General features: G+C 43.4%; 1 protein-coding gene across 2 annotated transcripts in view; it reads left to right on the top strand.

Moving 5' to 3' along the window:
- Nucleotides 1-9,751: 9,751 nt before the first annotated feature.
- LOC115574368 (SPRY domain-containing SOCS box protein 4) overlaps nt 9,752-18,731 on the top strand; it is a 54,043-nt gene continuing 45,063 nt past the window's right edge. Inside the window, exon 1 of one of the 2 annotated variants that reach the window (XM_030405868.1) lies at nt 9,752-10,203. The gene's annotated coding sequence lies outside the window, so the exon portion shown is untranslated. The remainder of the gene's footprint in view (nt 10,204-18,731) is intronic. The other variant, XM_030405862.1, reaches the window with a different exon arrangement.

Genomic DNA, 18,731 nt, shown 5'->3' with positions numbered 1-18,731 from the left:
AAACATTAAAAACGTCGTTAAAGGTGCCCTATGTGCGCAATTAAAACTCACAAATTTAAGATGTACAATATTAATAAGGTAATAATACAAACGTAGAAATATATTTTGTCCATAACTAAATAAACTCTAAATAAAAGCTGTCCTCGGAGGAAAAACAGGTCCCCAGAACACTGTTTGAAGCTAGAAAGGTGGCAGGGTCCACCACATAAAAACAAAGTAAAACAGTTCAAAATTGTGTTGTCCTCAAGCCCAGTTTGTTTATTCAGGTTAATTCAGTCATGAAACAAAGTTTGTGTATTTAGTAGGGGTGTGCCAAAATATCGATACTATGATATATCGCGATATTTCGTCTTGAGGTACGTTATCGATACACTGGTGCCAAATATCGATATTTAAAAATGTAAAAAAAAAAAAAAAAAAAAAATTTTTTTTTGGTCCATCACCACCACTCCTCTTCGAAGGACAGCTTTATCTTTATTCAAACATAGATATACAACCAAATCAAATTTAAAAAACGGTTTAAGTAGCTCTGAAACCCACACATATAGATATTTAATGATAGCTGTAGTCAGTGTGTGTGTTAAGAAGAGACACTGCAATACAATCTTTGTTTACTTGGCTGTCATTCATGTGAAATTGATTGACAATGTTTTGTAATTCCTGTGAAATGGATTCAGTGCAGTCAATAAATTCTGAATTTCTTCAGTGACACAGATATCGTGATGTATCGTGGATGAAATTTCTTGCAATATATCGATTATCGCAGAATCGCTGTATCGTGATATTATCGTTATTGTGAGCAAAATATCGTGACTCTATCGTATCGCGAGGTACCTGGTGATACCCAGCCCTAGTATTTAGTTTGTTTAGGCATAAAATAAATCGGTAATTTTAGATTCTTTCTCTTCTGATTCAAATTTCTTCCCCAAAATTACAAACTACTTCAAATTATCAACACAATCTGAGGGCATAACAGTTCTCATGTTATGATGTCTATGCATTGTATTGTAAAGTCTGTTTAGCATGCTAACCAGCTAGCCCCATCCTGTCCCGGTCCAAAGCTCATGCGCGATCAACGTGAGGACCAACAGTCAGGACAGCTGGCTGCTCGGCTAACCGAGCTAACTTGCTAACAACAATCTACGATAAACAGCAGTTGGTGCTGGTGCTGTGCTGTCCACTATTTGTATGAATTCAACAGGTGGCAAATCCTTACACATTGTACTTTTAAACCTGCATAAACAGACAGCACTAGCCAACTTTAAACATAAAACTGTCTGTCACCTTTTAAATTGACACAGCAAACATGTTAACAAAGAGCAGTTTGTTAACAGGACAAGCAACATGTTTGGAGTCATGTTTCCAGTATTTCCAATACTGAATGCCGCTGCTGCGGCAATGATGCGGCATCTCTGTGTGAGAAGGGCTAGACTGAGGGTGTTTGCATGCAACTAACCATCTCTCTTATCCTGGCACCATGTCACACACACACACACACACAAACACACTCCTTCAGCCTGGACTAATCACACCTAGTGGGCACATGGTGTGAGCATCACCGTTGTTTCTCTGTTCTTTCCTATCAAGAAACAAGTGGTGATCCACCATCTTGGACCTGAGTCCAACCATTTTGCTTGGTTCTTCCAGACACACACACACACACACACACACACACACACACACACACACACACACACACACACACACACACACACTTGTATACATTAAATGTTAGTTAGTGTGTTTTCATTATGTGTGTTAAATAAAAGACTTCGGAACCTACATGCTATCTCTTTAGTATTGTACAATGGTGAATGTTGCCAACCTCTACTCTGTCAGGGACTTCTAAATCCTTCGACCATTACTAGCTGTTGTGGTTATTTTGGTTTTAGTTATTAAGTTCATTATTAATCAGAGATAAAAATTAACAGTTTACTGCCTTTTATGAGACTGAATTCTTAAATTGGCTATCATCTCCCTTCCTCAAGAGTGGTGCTCCTGGGCGATCTAATGTAAATTGGATCTTGTTATATATCATGATTAATAATGAGCCCTGATAATCATTAATTATTATTGATAGCAAAATTCAACCCAAATTCCCCATTAATGTTGCGTAAAAAAGCACAATATAGCACGAGGGCATCCATTCACAAAGAAAGACAACTGAAGTACACACTAAAGCCTTTCACGCTGCACCACAGACCGGGGCTTAAAGCATTCTCAGAACCTCCCTCGGCCCAGGCGAGGAAAGAAGAAGCTTTCACACTGGCATAACCCTGGGTGAACTGTGATGTTAGCCTAGGGCCCTGCAGCAGGGTTATCCCTTGAAAATCAACAGTCGACAGGGCGAAAGTAAACAGTCGTCGCACATCAGTCTGGAATGTGAACATTAGCTGCCTCTTCCAACAGGCATTTAACCCCGCGCTAGTTGACATGCAGTGGGAATCTCATTACCCTGGGCTCAGGTTAAGCCTGGGTTAACAACGTGTGTGACATGGGGCTAATGGGCCCTCCTGTGTCTGATGCAAGGGTCAGACGGAGAAGTGGATTTATGAACGGGAGGACAACCAACCTCATAGCCTGGCTGGGAGAAGCTGAAGCAGAGAGTTAGACTTTTGCATACAACGTTTTCATTTCTAAACCGTTTTTCCAAATATATGTGGATCTGAGACGTGTTTTTACACTCAAGACGGGTGAACACTGGCGAGTGAAAATCGCTAATGAACTGTTGAAGCTGGTGTTTGCATGACATGAATTCATTCAGTCAGCTGGAGAGGACATTCTGATCTCTGTAAGTCTCGATGCGAAATGACAATATTTTAGTCTTCTGCTGTACAGACACAGTCCCCGATACATTAGATTGCCTTGACTTCAAAAGGGAACTTTTGTTTTATTTTTTGATGAGGGTGAAACTAGTAAACTGTGTGTTTACTTTTGACCCATTATTTGAAATAATTGGCCTCATGCAGAAGTTTTGTGCTGGAAGCTGTTGTGCCGATCGTACTGTCGTTTCAATTGTACCCGTGTCTCAGAGAAAGGCGCTTGAGCAATCGAGGAAACTGTACAATTGCACAATGCAGTTTATGGGGTCGATTTCCAGCCACCAGGTGGTGGTGTTGAGCCGCCGCTGACTTCTCCCAGCAGTTCTGGGAGAAGTCGTTGGAAGAGTGAAGACCCACCACCGAATGTGAAACTGTATCCTGTACCTCAGACAGCAGTTGTGACACGAAGTGAGGCAGACTGCTGCATGTACATTTGCTGAGAAAAGAAGGAATGAATGACAGATATAAGCTGGACGAATGATGGTACAGCCTGAGCTGAACTGAACACACTTACCTAATTCACGGTCATTCCCCGGCCCGAACAGCAGCACCACATCATCACATTAGCTCCAGCAGGACCAGCCTGAGTGAGACGCCGCACGTATTTATTTTGTGCCAAACTGAAAGGGAGGAGTGTTCTCCCAAAACATGCTGCACGATCCGCCAGCGTTCCTGGAATAATACAAAGGGCCTCAGGGTGCTGGTTGTGCCTCACTTTTAAACTGAGCAGCGGGGACACAATGTGAAACGACAGCCAGAAACCTGCTGGGGCCGGTAGAGTGTTATGACTGGCACCTTCTTTTACCTCTGAACTGGGGTGGAAGAGAAAGGCGGGCGGAGAAAAGAGACAGAAAAATGCGGTTTCCCATTTTCAGTTTCTATTTTGACAGTTCTGTTGGCTCCGTGCTGTGCTGTTTTCTGTTGTCGGGCTTCATGAAAAAAAAAGGTAATCCCATGTTGTGATTGTGCGTACAGATTAAAGGCGTTTTAAACCTTTACGTATGCAACAGAGCTTTCCTTCTTTAGGTCTCAAGCTACATCGGAGGTGGCATCATCGCAGTTTTGAGACAGTGGAATATGAAGTAAATATAAACCCTTTTTGTTCATCATCCTTGACTCTGGGCCCAAAACCATGAATGGATCCGATAAAATCCGATTTGCGGCAATTAGCTAGCTCCACCAAATAAAACCAGACTTGCGACTAACAAGTTAGCTCGCTGGTCACAGCTAGCAGAGCGATATCATGGTCGGTGTGGTTTTTTTGGGGGGGTCTCATCCTGCAAAAACTACATCCTACACCTCCCGAAAGTTTTGGCCGTGCTCTGATTTATTCTTTTCCTACTTGCACTGTGCCACATTGAGGAAGGTGTGGATGGCCGCCGACAGCACAACTCTGTATCTGCTAAGCCACGAGTAAGTCCAATCAAATCTTTCACCTGATTCCTTACTTACATCGCCCATTCAGTTTGACTATGAAAAAAGTCGCATTACATTAGCTAGCGGCGCTGTGGCTTCCCTGAGACTTTGAGGCCAGAGCTTTGGCTACAAGCAATGGCCGCCGACGCCTAAAGACAATTAAGGGATATTTCTAAATATAATCTAAAACCTAATCTATGAGCAGCACACGCGGAAAAGAGTCAGTAAACTGACTTGGTGATAAAAAAAAGTTGGGTCATTCCAGCTCACATTAGCCACCGTAAGAGGTCAGACTTGACCAAGTATGGCAGTAGCAACAATGCCCGTGAGCAGTGGCGGTTCTAGACCAGTTTTAATAGGGGGGCCAGGTTGGGGCCACTTTTTTGTTAGGGGGCACATACAACCCAGAAAAAAAGATAAATCCCTCATTCAGACAAAACAGTGTTTACAATTTCAGCAATTTTGATTGGGTAGTAAACTGCTGAGACACTTTATTTATGACTTTCCCTTTAAAACAAAATCATTGCAAGAAATCTGTCACTGTATTATTGATGCAGACTCCCTGTCAGGGGGGCCACAGGGGGGTCCAGACTCAGAGTTACGGGGGCAATGGCCCCTGTCGGCCCCCCACTAGAAGCGCCCCTGCCCGTGAGTGCACTGAACTGAGCAAGATGTATTTCCTGAATGTCAGTACGTCTGTCCACAGATCGCTTTCAGGTCTATTCTGGCAGCGAACTGCGTGCCTGACGCAGCAGCAAATAGGTGTCTGCATGAGCGACGGAGTAAAAAGCCAGACGATCCACCACGCGCTGCTCACACAGGATATGTGGTGTAAGGCACGGCGAGCTAATTTGTATAGCACAATTCAGACACACGGCAACTCAAAGTGCTTTACAGGGGCATATAAATAACATTGAAATTTGCATTTAAAATACGTTAAAAACAAGTGGAAAGAAACAAAACATTAAAACAAGTTAAGAAACAGGAAATTCGGCTGAAATAGAAAAGGTTTAAAAAGAGACAAGACTAGAAAAACAAAAGTCACAGTGCAGTTCAAAGCATTAACATTGCTCCAGTGAAAAGCAGTGTTAAACAGTCTTGATTCAAAAGAGGTGAGAGTCGGAGCAGACCTGCTGTTTTCGGGGAGTTTGTTCCAGATATGTGGCTCGTAATAATTAAACGCTGCTCCTCCGTGTTCAGTTCTGACTCTAGGCACTCACAGCAGACCTGTACCTGACGGCCTCAGAGGTCTGGACGGTTCAGAAGTTGGCAGCAGATCAGAAATGTCGTTTGGACCCGAAACCATTCAGTGCTTTATAACCCAACAGCAGGATTTTGAAATCTATTCTTTGAGAGACAGGAGGCCAGTTCAAAGGTCTGAGAACTGGAGTGATGTGATCTACTCTTTTGGTTCTTGGTAGGACTCGAGCAGCAGCGTTTTGAATTAGAGTAAAAAAACTGATTCTCGTGTGCGAAATCAGTCAACGGCCCCTTTGAGCTGTGTTCGTGCTTAACACTGGTGCTTTTATGTTGAATCAGAAAATTGTCCTTTGATTGAATTACTTTCTCCGACAATGAAATAGCTTTATTATGGTTCAATCTAGGCTACATTTAAACCCAAATACTTAACCTTAGAATGAGATCAATGTATGAAATCCGTCCGTCCACACGCCGTTAGAGGCTCCGCGCGTCCACATCGTCTCCTGTACTGCCTCATTCTAACCCCCACCAGTAATTGGAGGCACTCGGCTGTGCCTGCGAGACCGTCTCCTCCAGGTGAGTTACTGACTGGCTGAGCACATGAACTTCAACTCGAGCCAGAGCGGGCTGCGCAGCGCGCGTCTGTCGGCCTGACGCAGCCACAGCCGAGGGTGAAATACTTGGTTGCTTGGATTCGTGAGCAGCTGCTCCAGACTCAGACAAACAATCCTCTCTCTCTCTCTCTCTCTCGCTCTCTCTCTCTCTCTGTTCTTGCTTTCAGATATCCGCCGCGGCTCACACTGTCCAAGTGGAAAAAAACAACGGCAGCGTGTGGCAGACATGAGCAAGGCATTATGAACAGCACATTAAGTGCATGGATTAAGAGGAATCTGCATGTTTTGTCTCCAGGCACTTAACTCTTATTTACCATGACTGTTCTGTGATCAGAGGGATGTTGTAAAGTCACCCAGCTATACACCTTTTAAGGTCTTCGGATTATTTTTTTTCTCTTTGTTGATTTAGAACCTTTATCTTGATGTACTCTTGTTCTCGCTCACTAGTCTCCAGCCACGCTTCAGTGGCCCTTGCGAGACTCTGTGTACTCAAAGCTATTTGAGCAGCTGAGTGGGAAACACCATACACACCAGCCTCCAAGATGTAATTGTAATCCCGAGTTGGAAATATCAGGGATTTCTGACAGGTTTGATATTTCCCACTCTGTGAAAGGAACTGTAATATCAAGACTGCTCGCAACATGGCGGCAACACCATCACTGCTGGCAGTAACACAACTAGGATGGCTCTGACAACAGAGCATGCCTCCACCAAGGCACAAAGTCGCCTTTTGTACTCACTAACAGATAACAGCCATCTAAATATGCCTGATATTTTTCAGTGAAATCCAAATCCCCGAGAAATAACCAATATGTCCCCAAAAAAGGGCCTGTCTTGCAATTTTAAAGAAGGTGAGAAAAAGATTATTGGATCTGTCCCTTTATTCAGATCCTTACCAAAAGTTCATGGGCTCTCTTCTGTGCTGAGACCCAGCCTCCATCCAGGTTTTGTAGAAATCTGTTCAGTAGTTTTTGTGCAATCCTGCTGACAAACAGACCAACCAACCAACCAACCAACCAACCAAAAAACAGACACGGGTGAACACAAATACTATATTCAGCTAACTTAAGAAGATGATGTATTTTTTGTTTGTATCTCATAACAACTTGGACATATGGGAGTTTTCCCGTTCTTCCGGTCATGCATATTTTTGCATGAATGAATCATAAAGGCGCAGCAGTCTTTTGGACCTGTTAAACATCAACATTCTAGAAATGACAATGCTAACAAACTGATGTCCAGCATCTTAGTTTAGCTAGTTAGCAAAAAAAAACAACGTACAGCTGGTCCTAGCGCAATTGTCATTAGACTTTAATTATTAACGGTAGCAGTACTAAAAAAAGCTCAGCTCGGTTTCACCATAATCTCAAACATTCGCTGCTAATACCTGTGATTCAAAAAGAAAAAAAATGTTTTTTTTAAAAAAGTCATCTTTTTTTTGTTTTTTAATCTCCGCCAAAACAAATGACCGCGCTTAGCCATATCAGCACCTTTACTATGGTAAGCAGTGGTGCTCATACTGTGTTTTTCCACAGGGACGTCCAGGACTGCAAGTTCAATGAAACTACTTTAATTTAAAAAGAAAAATGGTCCATACTTTCTACACCGTGCATCATTGGTTTCCAACAATCAGACTCCAAAAGGACAAAAGTTTGGAGTAAAGATTTGGAGTGGGATGCGTTCACAGAACACATGAGCACACTTAACTTTGGCTTTGTTTGATCCCTCCCCCCACTGTGTTCGGCTGTGAGAAGCACACTGGCCCGGGTGAATTTAGGGACATCTCTCTGTGGCACATGCACACAAACACAAATCACCTACATATGGGCTCCAAAGTGAAACTGAGTTCAGCCAAGTTGAGACAAAGTACTCCCCTATATTTTCTACGAAGCGGCAATGCTCGTGGTGATTCACTGACATTGTTTGACTGAGCACACCATCCAGTCATGACCGGCTCCAACAATCCTTCTGGAGGGAGGGTGACCCACAGGATCGAGGGGTGACACGTGAGGAATGGATTTGATAAAAGTTGCGAGGGGAAGTGAGGCAGACGACGTAATGAAAAGGCAAGAGAATGAGAACAAGTGTCTGTCGGAGGACTTGGGGAGGATTCTGTGTGAGCTGCCGACACTTCATTGATGTCAGCGCTGAAAAAGCGGGCGGACGGGCCGACGCACGCATCCTGACTCGCAGTCTCACAGACTCGTTCACAAACAATAGATATGCACAAAACTTGCTCTTACACAACAGCAGATCCACTGCATGCATGCTCGCACACAAGCAGCATGGGAGCTCTGAGTCATGTTCAGATGAAACTGTCTGTGTTTCCCTGAGATTAACCGGAGACACTATAGCTCTCTGACTTCATGACAGACATATTGCATTCAGTCTATAATGACACTCTGCTACATTTTTGATGGAAATATTGTTCTTTTTACTGACTAGATTGATTTGATAACTTTACTTACTAGTGACTTCACTGGAGGCAATTTATCAGACTACATCTAGCTTACATAAACGACTTTACACTAGTTTTTGTTTTTCTTGCATATGCAGTAGTACTCCCCAAGACCTGTAAACACACATTAATGAGTACAATTGGTGGAGGTTCCCTTTCACTTTGGGCAAGAAAATAATCAAAACGTTTATCAAAATGTTGAACTATTCCCTAAAGAGGATCGGAGAAATTCAATTGTGTTTTACATCGAGAGGCAAGTGGTCCCTGGTGTGTTAAACCCATCAACTTCAATCCTCCGCTTCTCTTTGAAATTGATTCGAGGACAGCTGCTCAGGGAGCAGTAGCACTAGTGGTCTAGTTTTCACACTGAGCCTAATTTCATCCTGGGGTTTATTATCGACCTGCCTGCTCCTGTTTAAATCTGCTGTATACTGTTATAGGTGAGGTACAAATAGACGTGTCTCTTAATTGGACTGGGATAGAGGAAAGGGAATTAATATTCAGAACAGTTGCACAACTGTTTACATCATATCGGGTATGGTCACAGTTTGTTACAGTGAAACCTCTCGGCACTTGCTCTTGGGTGCGAACGAGCGAAGGGTAAGGGTTAGGATAAATCTCATAGCTGTGGGCTGGTGTAGACGTTATTTGTGCTAAGGGTCGTTAGATACAAGACATAAGCCTGCTAACCCATTAGTTTGGGTTTAATCCGTAAATCTGCTCCTACTTAATGACTGCTTAGAGGTCCTTTTCCACTGAACATGAATTATTTGAAAGCATTCAAAATACAGCATGCACATTAATCAAGCGCACAGGGAAGTAGAAGTGGGTTTCATGTAAGGATTACATATGTCCAAGATAGTTATAGGCTGCATACTTTTACCTGACGTGAAATACAGAATCAATGAAATAAATATAATCATCTGTGTAGAAATGAGAAGCAATGTATTTGTAATTTAAAAAAAAATAAAATAAATCAAACTCAAGTAAATGAATAAAGTTACAGACAGATGCTCAGAATAAAACTATGTAAGGCATGAAGTGGTCTCCACCCTGCGTCAAGTTTCGAACCAGCTGCAAGAAAAGACGGGAACTCCAGTAATTATACTTACAAAAATAAAAGCACGGTGTTGGTCACGTTCAGGAAACACAACTTTCAGCAACAAACACATCCAGCGGGTGTAAATAAATAAATTGCGACGCGACACCACACATGCGTCATACACGCGAAAGCACGGAATACGATAACAACTGGGGGATGTGCGTGTGTGTGTCTTCGTGGATGTTGTATTCTCGGAAAACGTGGTGTGAGGCATGCTAACTTGACACCGGTCACCTTTCCTTGATCCCGAGCCTCCAGCCAATCAGCGGCTGTGAGGGACACACGAGCGGTGATAATATCCACGGAGCAGGCTGCAGGCAGCAGGAACAAAGAAAGCCGCCCGTTGCGTGTTAACGTTCCTCCAGCTCGTCAACACAGACACGCACCGACCGAGCAGAGGCTCTTTCTTTTTGTTTTCGCTTTATTTGAACACTTCCCCCTACTCATTAAATGTCACAACGCGTCTTAAGTGAGGCTGGTCGGTTTCGCTGAGGGAAGAGGAAACTTGGCGTCGCAAAAAGCTTTTTGTCGGTTCTCCTTTCTCGCTTTTTGCCTCGGATACGCTGGCTGGAAGGTAGCTGTTATCGCACGGTAAGTTTTCATGTTTTTCTCTTCGGTGAGGTTTTAGCAGGCGCCGAAATTCACTGCCAGAGCACTGCGAGGAGTCGAGAACTCCTGTCGCAAACTTTCCTCTTGTGTTTTTCTGCGGCAACGATAGCGCCGATACGTCCCCTCCGCACCCAGTCGGGAGAAGGGAGCTTTTTTTTCTCTCTTCCAAACTCCATTTAATATTGTTTGATTTTAGTGCTTTCCTCGCTGCTTGAATAAAAGGAAAGCGCACCAAGAGGAATGAAACGAATGACAATTTACAACTATTCAGTATGAGCACACATTTCGGTGTAAAACTATCAGAACTAGTCGCTCATTTCAGTTGGGCTACATCGAACCATTAAAGTCACTGAATTGTTTTGTCACGCACTAAGCTAACAGCCAGGACTGGTGCTGCAGCAGGAGGTATGAGTCAATCAAAAACAAATACAGCTTTTATGTACCGACCTGTATTGCGTTTTAGGAAATCACCCATGTGCCAAAACACCAAGAAAACTCAGATGACACATTAAGTGCAAGTTGCATCGGTTGTGCTTCAGTGGTTCGTGTATGGAAGTACAGGTTAGTGAACTGCCAGAATTTGAATAGAGATTTTGGCTTGCTGTTTTTCTTCCTGCAACACACAAGTGTTCACATGAGGCAGTTTGTTCTGCTGCACAAACCAGTCAGCTGCCTGGAGGAATAGTTATGTATGCACAAATCCAACCAGTTTTGCACAAATTAATTTATCCTTATGTCCGGCATGGTTTCTGTTGGCAGCATTAGAAGTTGGGAAGTTTTCAAACTAGGCGAGAGCAGACAGTTTTTATTTTGCAGGCTTTGCTTTCGGAATAGACTCGCTTCGCTCCAGGTAAGCAAACAAGGCAGCCTAATGCCGCAGAAGCAGTGGAAGGTAGACTATTTGACTTCCTTCAGTGCCCGTTCGATTTTTAAATTTGCCTGCTTTTCAGAGGCTAAATGCTTGGCCTGCAACCACACCATCTGCTTTGCCCTCCTGGGCATTTGCAGGCTACTGTCCAGATCAAGTGTTATGAGAGATTTATGTGGGTGGACTACAGCAGATGGTGAGATGGAGAACATAACTGGCTGATGTGGTAGCGAGGCTCACTGTTGTGGTTGTTGGTCTCGTTTTCAGTTGTGGTTGGCGCAGTAAACAAAAACTAAAATCTTTTTTTAACATGCGGGCAGTTTCCGCAGGACAACTCCATCTTAGTCAGAATGACAAATGGTTTGGATGTTGATAAACATCTTCATACTGTGAAAAGCTAGCTCATATAATCCTGTCATTGAGGAATGACCCCTGCACCCTTCTTTCTCACCATCTGGGGTTTGACCCTGGGGCCGCTGTGACATCAGTTGACCTCCCTGTTGCGGTGTAGGTGGGTGGCATAAACGTGCCCATGTCTGCGGTATTCAGAGGTTAGCAGTTCTGTCATGTTTAATTCATCAAGAATCTCCCAGGAAGCATCTTAAAGGGCACTGGTCTCTCTCGGCCACTTTCAAGCAAAAGGTTGGACCAATGCGTTGATTGCCACCCAGTCACGGATGTTTCTGTGTATGCATCCTACGTATGTTTGTGGTAGAATTTACGTACAACTTTTATTTTTCACAGCTTAATTTGAGCTATTATTAGACATTAGTATGTGACAATTGACTGATGTGTCAATACAGAAGCCAAAACCATATCAGTGCTGGCTGAAAAATCCAGTATGGGTCCAGCTGTAATGCGCACAGTAAGTCATACTCAACAAAGATTGTTTGTTTTTCCTTTGCCCTAGTTTGTGAATGTGGAAGCCCATTTCCTATTCCAAATAGGCATTGATGCTTATTCATAGAAAATCAGATTTCTCCTAATAATATCGGATTAGTCTTTGAGGGTTACTAAACATTTGGAAAAGAAGAGTGTAGATTGCTGAAGAGGAGGACACAAGTGACTTTTACTCTGTGTAGCGAACTGGCACATTTACTAAGGGATAACCGTCGCTGGCTAATTGGCTGCAGAAGCCTGACAGAGTAGCCAAGCACTGTTGGTGATGCTCGCAACCACACTGTCAGGATATTTGGTGAATGAATGTTGACAAATGAGGTGAGTAATGATTTCTATGCTACTTAGTTGTCCCTCCTGTGTCAACTAGCAAACTGGTGGTAATGACAGCATCCCAGCTGATGCCCAGGTAACAGCAGCTTATTCTTCTTATCACTGTCCTCTTGCTGACATACAGGCACATACTCTGATCATGAAAATGACCCCTTCATGTCTGAGAGATCCAATACTCACAACAAGTTCTCAAGTTTTTCCCACCAGGAAACTGCACTTTTTTTTTTTTTCTTATCAGATCCTGATCTGGCAAACATGCCATCTTCTTATTAAGGCAGCACATATTTTCCAGAGTTCTTTTTTTAATTAATTAATATTTTTTTTATATAGTTTGTTGTTTGTAGACCAGAAGTGGTTAGTGAACAATAGATTGAACTTGTTTAGTCTGTTTTTTGGCATTTCAATGGACAAGCATTTCAGAAAAAAAGCTGTAGTCCTTGATACTATTAACAAGTCATTTTTGATACTGGCGTGATGACTGTTTGTTCTGCCATAGTTTTAATCAAGCGTTTTTACATTTGTAAAGACATTTCATCCACCTGCACACCGTGCATTGCTGTTGGCCTTAGACTGTCAGTATAAGATCTGTTGAATTTGGTCGATGCCTTGAGCTCTTTCATATTGCTCAGGCCATTGCCAGAGTAGTTTTTGTGGTGTAGCAGGACACATTGTCTTGCAGGAGGGCCACTTTCATTGGGGAGTGCCATTATAATGAGGGGGTGTACTTGAGCTGCAAATGTTTTCCAAGGTTTCCCAGCAGAACATGGTAACCAGATAATCAATTTTATTCCTGTAAGATATCTGGATTTTTAGTAGGGGTGAACATTCACAACCCTAATATTCTTTATGTATTTATATTTTGATTTTTGAAATGCAAAAAAACCCCAAAACTATAAAAATGATGAAATTGCTTGTTCAGATATTCAATTTACTATAGCAACAGTTTGGAATCTTAAACCACATACTTTCACATTTCTGGTTGGAAAATGATAAATACTGGTAGACTGCTCACTATTGAAATGTATGCTAATGAATTTTCTGTCAATTGCCTAACAAGTTCTCTAAGCTACCTTTTCAAGACTGATGTGACACTTTCAAAAGCATCTGCATTTGAGTTGGATGGATCTATGACAATCTTCTTTGACTCATATGATGAACTGTAGTGAGACAAAAAGTGCCAGGCCTGCCAAATAACCTAAAATGAAATAATGTGTCCTTGAAAGCACTTGGGTGAGTCAAGACATTTTTCAAACTGAGGAGGAAGCACCGTGAGGCAAGAACTGTAACTTGTGACTGCACTGCATCCAAGTGCCGAGTCTCCACAAGTAACTCTACTGAAGCTATTTTCAAACCAGGGAAGGAACGCACAGACGGTGGAACGTAACCTGGTGTAGAAGCAGAGACAACAGGAGAGTCGCAAGCTGTTGTTAATTCCCGTTGACACTGAACATAGTGGCTGAATGTGATGATAGTGTAGCTGTGCGTGTGTGTGTGTGTGGCACAGCAGAGCTACAGTGTGTTCAGGAGGAGGTGGAGCTGTGAGATGAGTTTGCACAGTTGATTTTCATGTGTGCGGATATTTACACATTTTATATGTATGATGTACATGCTCGTAGAAAGTACTTTATATGCGCCGGCACTTGTTTCAGCGGAAAACGCTGCTCATCTCTAGCCTCTATTTCCAAACACACGCTGCTACACATGAATTGCAGTCAGTCAGCTGCATCATGTCAGGAGATGTTTTTCCTCCAGATAGTGTCTGTCATAGGATCTACACACAATAGTTATCTCTTGGAGGGAGTCAAAGCATGTCTAATAATGGTCCACACTGTGCACCCAGCCCATGAGACGCTCACTCTCCCATTTGCTCGCACACACACTCAGAGTCAGGGCTGTTTCAGCAAAGGGGCACTGTAGCCAGTGTGTCTGATGCTGACTCAGTAGAATGTTAATGTTGTGAAATCCCATTAAGAGCAATCCAGGGCTGAGCATGGCCACGCCTGGGCTTTACGGCACAGCAGGTTGTTTTAAAAGGCCAGCAGTGCCCCTGTGTTTGCACAGTGTAATAGAATCTAATCACTTGAGTGGCTCGCACTAAATTGAATTGCTCTTTTAAATCACTGCCACTCATGTTTTAATTGCTCTTGAAGACCAGTTAAATGATTTTGGAAGAATGTCATTGGCTGAGAATATATTTTTTTTTGGTGCCACTGCTGCACTTTGGTGTACCCCTCATGAATATTGTTCAGTTTTAACTTTTGCTTTAAATCATTGTTGTGTGAGGAGAAATTAAGTAAAAAAAAATTTTAATTAATTTTTTTAATCCACAAATTGTTTTCATTGCTCTGTCCTGATATGGTGCATTGAGCAGCATGAAGTGCATGTAAAGTAACATTCCCCATAAGGCTCAGTTGTCCCAGTGGGGTTCAGGTGGGTCATTTTGTGGCTCCTTCTACTGGAATGGATTGTGAAATGTACTGCCCACCCTTTAACCTGTAGTCTCTTATTGTAGCACATTGCCACTGGCGTCAGACTGTCAGTATTGATTAAACGGGACACAAGGCCTTTTTTTTTCCTGCAAAATACTTTCTATGATATGCCCACCTATTTTGAAGCAAATCCCACTCACGATTTCCCTCTGTTTAGGCATGGAGTGAATGTTAATGGAATAAGTTACTGCACATGTGAGCCAGTGTTGCCTGTCGCTGCTGGGTGAGTGATGTGTGCAGAAGATTGGATCCTCACTCAGCTCTTCAGGCAGATGATGGATGTTCGTCCCTATGGAGAGGTAGAGAGAAGGATGTACCACAGGAGTTACTGGGGCTGTTTATCATCACATCTGAGAAGGATGTGGTGTAAAGCGCTCCTCCTGGAAGAAGCTTACACCCACATGTTTCTATACTGGTACACCAAAGCTCTGCATTATGTGCTGCATTGAGCTGCAAAACTCCTGTGCATGTAAACTACTCTTGAGTCTTGACAGTGTTTATGGTCAAAATGTGTTCACGATATGCACTATATACTCATCCTAGCATGGGATGATATGAACATTTCTGACTTCAGTAGCAGCAAAAAAGAGTTGGCAGTTTTCAAATGTATTTAACTGGTGATCTTGTATATATTTTCTGTGGGGACTTACAGCTATGTTGGATCTTTCAACTGATTCTATAGACCAGTCAAAGAAACTGGGGTGGGCACGGGACATAATGCTGCATCAGCTGGCCATCAGCTGTAGCCATTATGTGCCAGACAGTAAATGTGAGATGACTGATAAATTGGTCTCTGTCTGCATTATTTCCGGAAAGTTGCTTTGGTATGTTAATGCCATGGCAGCCGGACAAGGGTCTTTTTTACCGACTTTGGTGTTTTGCATATACAGATGTACAGTGTCTACAGTTTGTCATGTTTTTGGCTTACAAACGAGTGCAGCAGTATAGATGCCTTCCAGGACAGACCGTCTCAAAAATGATCACATCTTTCCCTATCTTTCACACTGCCTTCGACTGTGTCCATTCTGAACAGCAATAAACACTTGAGCCTGCCAATATGTTGTGCGAACCAGTTGTTCTAGCGTAATCCAGCCCTGAGACTGGAATTGGATGGTAGGCAGGTTGACTGTTAACTCTCTCGGTTATTTTATATAACCGAGAGAGTATTTCCAACCCACTTTGTCCAGGTACTGCCATTTTGTGTTGCTAATCTTTTTGTTAAAGTCCGTGTAAAGCAGAAATAAATTTGTGTTATTAGTTTGTCACACCACAGAAACATGTGTCATTGACCACTGAGCCAAATTTGAAAGATTAAAAAAAATTGCCAAGCATATAAAATTAGGTCTCAAAATCATGGAAAAACAAGCACTTCTCTCTGCTGGGAAACGCTGGGGGCGTGTCAGTTAGAGGCGCTGGAACCACGCCCACGCCCGGGAGGGGAGCCTCCTCCGTGTACTGTACAAGGACGTAACCTACAGTAACAATGGAAGCTAATAGCGTCATCGGACGGACCCAGCCCGACCTGTTTGAGCCATCAGAGCCAGAAACTGACTCTGAGTCAGACACTGATAGTGCTCAGCCTCGTTCCTCACAGTCCATGTTTTACATTACACACAAACGTAAAACCCCAGTCTACATATATTTCCTTGTCATAGCTATATTGGTGCACATAAAATAATACCTGTAGATTATCATTGTGCTGTCAGATGGACTCCGCTCAGGGAATGAGGCCAAATCATGTCATGATTAAATGCAATAACATTTGCTAACATTACATGGGCATGACAGGATGCACAATGTAAAATCACTTTCAGGATTTGCACCTTCAGCAAAATGCATTTAATTGCCCAAATGTACAATATTTATAACCTACATAAGCACACACTTACACTTAGAGCTTAGATCTGGCCCAAAAAAATCAAGCCCGAGCCGAGCCCGTGCACGCTGTGTCCGAGCCCGGCCCGGCCCACATTAACTGTAATTGTGAGCCCGACCCTGATTTAAACCCGACATTTTTTTTTAATACGTGGGCTGTTATAACGGACGTTCTCAAGCTCCATGTTGCACTTAAACTACACAATCAGTGATGCCGGTAAGGCGTTACTCTAATCTGACCACTTTTTTCAGTGAGGAGTAATCTAAAGTTGATATTTCCAAACCACTAATCCGATTAAATTTACTTATTCAAATCACTATGCGTTACTATTATTTTTGTCATTTTCCTTAGTAAAAATATATATTTTTGCTTTCTTCTTGCCTCCAGGGGAGTGACGTCACATGTGCGAGAAGTCACGTTTTCAGCACGAGGACACTCACTCACATGTAAAATCATGCAGCGGCACAGCCAACGTGGAGGGAGGAGAGAGATGCGCCTTTTGTAGTTGGAAATAGTCATTATTTTGTTTTTATAAAAAAAAAAAACACACACAAATGCTTGATCAGGGGCCGACCCGACCCGGCCCGAGGATATTGATGGGAAATATTGGCCCGACCCAGTTAGGGTCGGGCAGAGAATCTAAACTCTACTTACACTCTCTGGCGGGCACGTAATGGGATGAGAGCACCTGTTGTCGGCAGGATGGTCGCAGGCAGGCGCATAATGCCGGCGGCTTTACCTGGTGACAGTTGCTGTAACTATCGGAGGTAAAGTGGACACTGCAGAGACGGGTGATGGTGGTGATTTTTAACTCTCCACAGTAGCTCCTCTTGACAAAATCGATCCACCGTTTCCTTACGTTGTTGTCCGTAGGAAACTTAAATAAGCTAGCCGTCGGACGTCTGAGCCATTGGATTCTCTGATTGGTTGTGTGCCAGCTGAATAGCCGTTCTGATTGGCGTTGTGCTAGCGAATCAGCGCGGTGTGTGGGAGGGACGGAATACTGTGTGCGCTTTGTTTTTCTATGCACTCCGTTCCGTCATTCCCCGTTTTCATGTTTTGCAGTACTGGCACAGACTAGTTGTTCTGTCCGTTCAGGACGAATTAATTCTTGTTCGTCTGGTAAAGCCTCGCTGCATGTTTAGTATGCAGCTGTTTTTATCGGAAATAGTTAAGTTTCGTTTTGATCGAAAGTAAAGAGAGTTGCGTGCATGAGGTTCTCGTTTACAACTCACAACACAAGCGCCACCCGCTTATTGCATCTCGCGCAAGCGCAGAACGTACACGCTACTGTGGCGTAGGCAGCACGTCGAAGCGGTGTGTTCAATGCAACTTTTCTGCCGAACAGGTCAGACAAGAGGCAACGGAGTGGTCGGATAAGGCAGTTGGACCCTGCACACTGTGGCATCCAGGAAAGATGCACGAGCGATGTGGAGGAGACATGACTGTTTAGCTGACTGGTTGACTGGTTAGCTAGCTGCAAACTATTCTAAGAGATGCTATCCAAGACTCGAGAGCGAGTGGAAAAACCACCGAAGCTAATGCGCTGAATGTATTTATACGCAGGGCCGGGTTTATGCAAACCGATATCCGACCCGCCCATTAAATCCTGAACACAGAAATCGTGAAACACTCAGTGCGTTTACATGCACAGCTTAGTCAGATTACAGCCATAGTTCGACTATGCTGCTCAGTCGGACAACTGCAATTATCCGAGTATACATGCCAGTGAGAAAATCGAATTACTGGCCGAAAGCATGTCATACCCCGGTACGCTAGGTGGCGCTGTACCCATTTCAACTAGTGTTAACGGCGCACCTCCGGCTGACCTCTTTACGTCACCAGCTGCCTCGGCATTCAAGAAAGATGGCGTACGAAGAGCGAGACGAAGCTACATCTTTGTACACTTCGTATATGGTGTACATGATAATTACACAAACTAGGTGCACTCTGGCGCTCTTTCTTGCCGTGATTTCGGAGGAAAGCCGCCACCGCCGCCGCCCGTTTACTTCCGGCTCACGGCCCCGGGGAAAAATCTCGCGCCTGC

The sequence above is a fragment of the Sparus aurata genome, chromosome 2 (assembly GCF_900880675.1).
Source record: "Sparus aurata chromosome 2, fSpaAur1.1, whole genome shotgun sequence".
Taxonomy (NCBI): Eukaryota; Metazoa; Chordata; class Actinopteri; order Spariformes; family Sparidae; genus Sparus; species Sparus aurata.
This window is presented reverse-complemented; position numbering and strand designations above follow the sequence as displayed.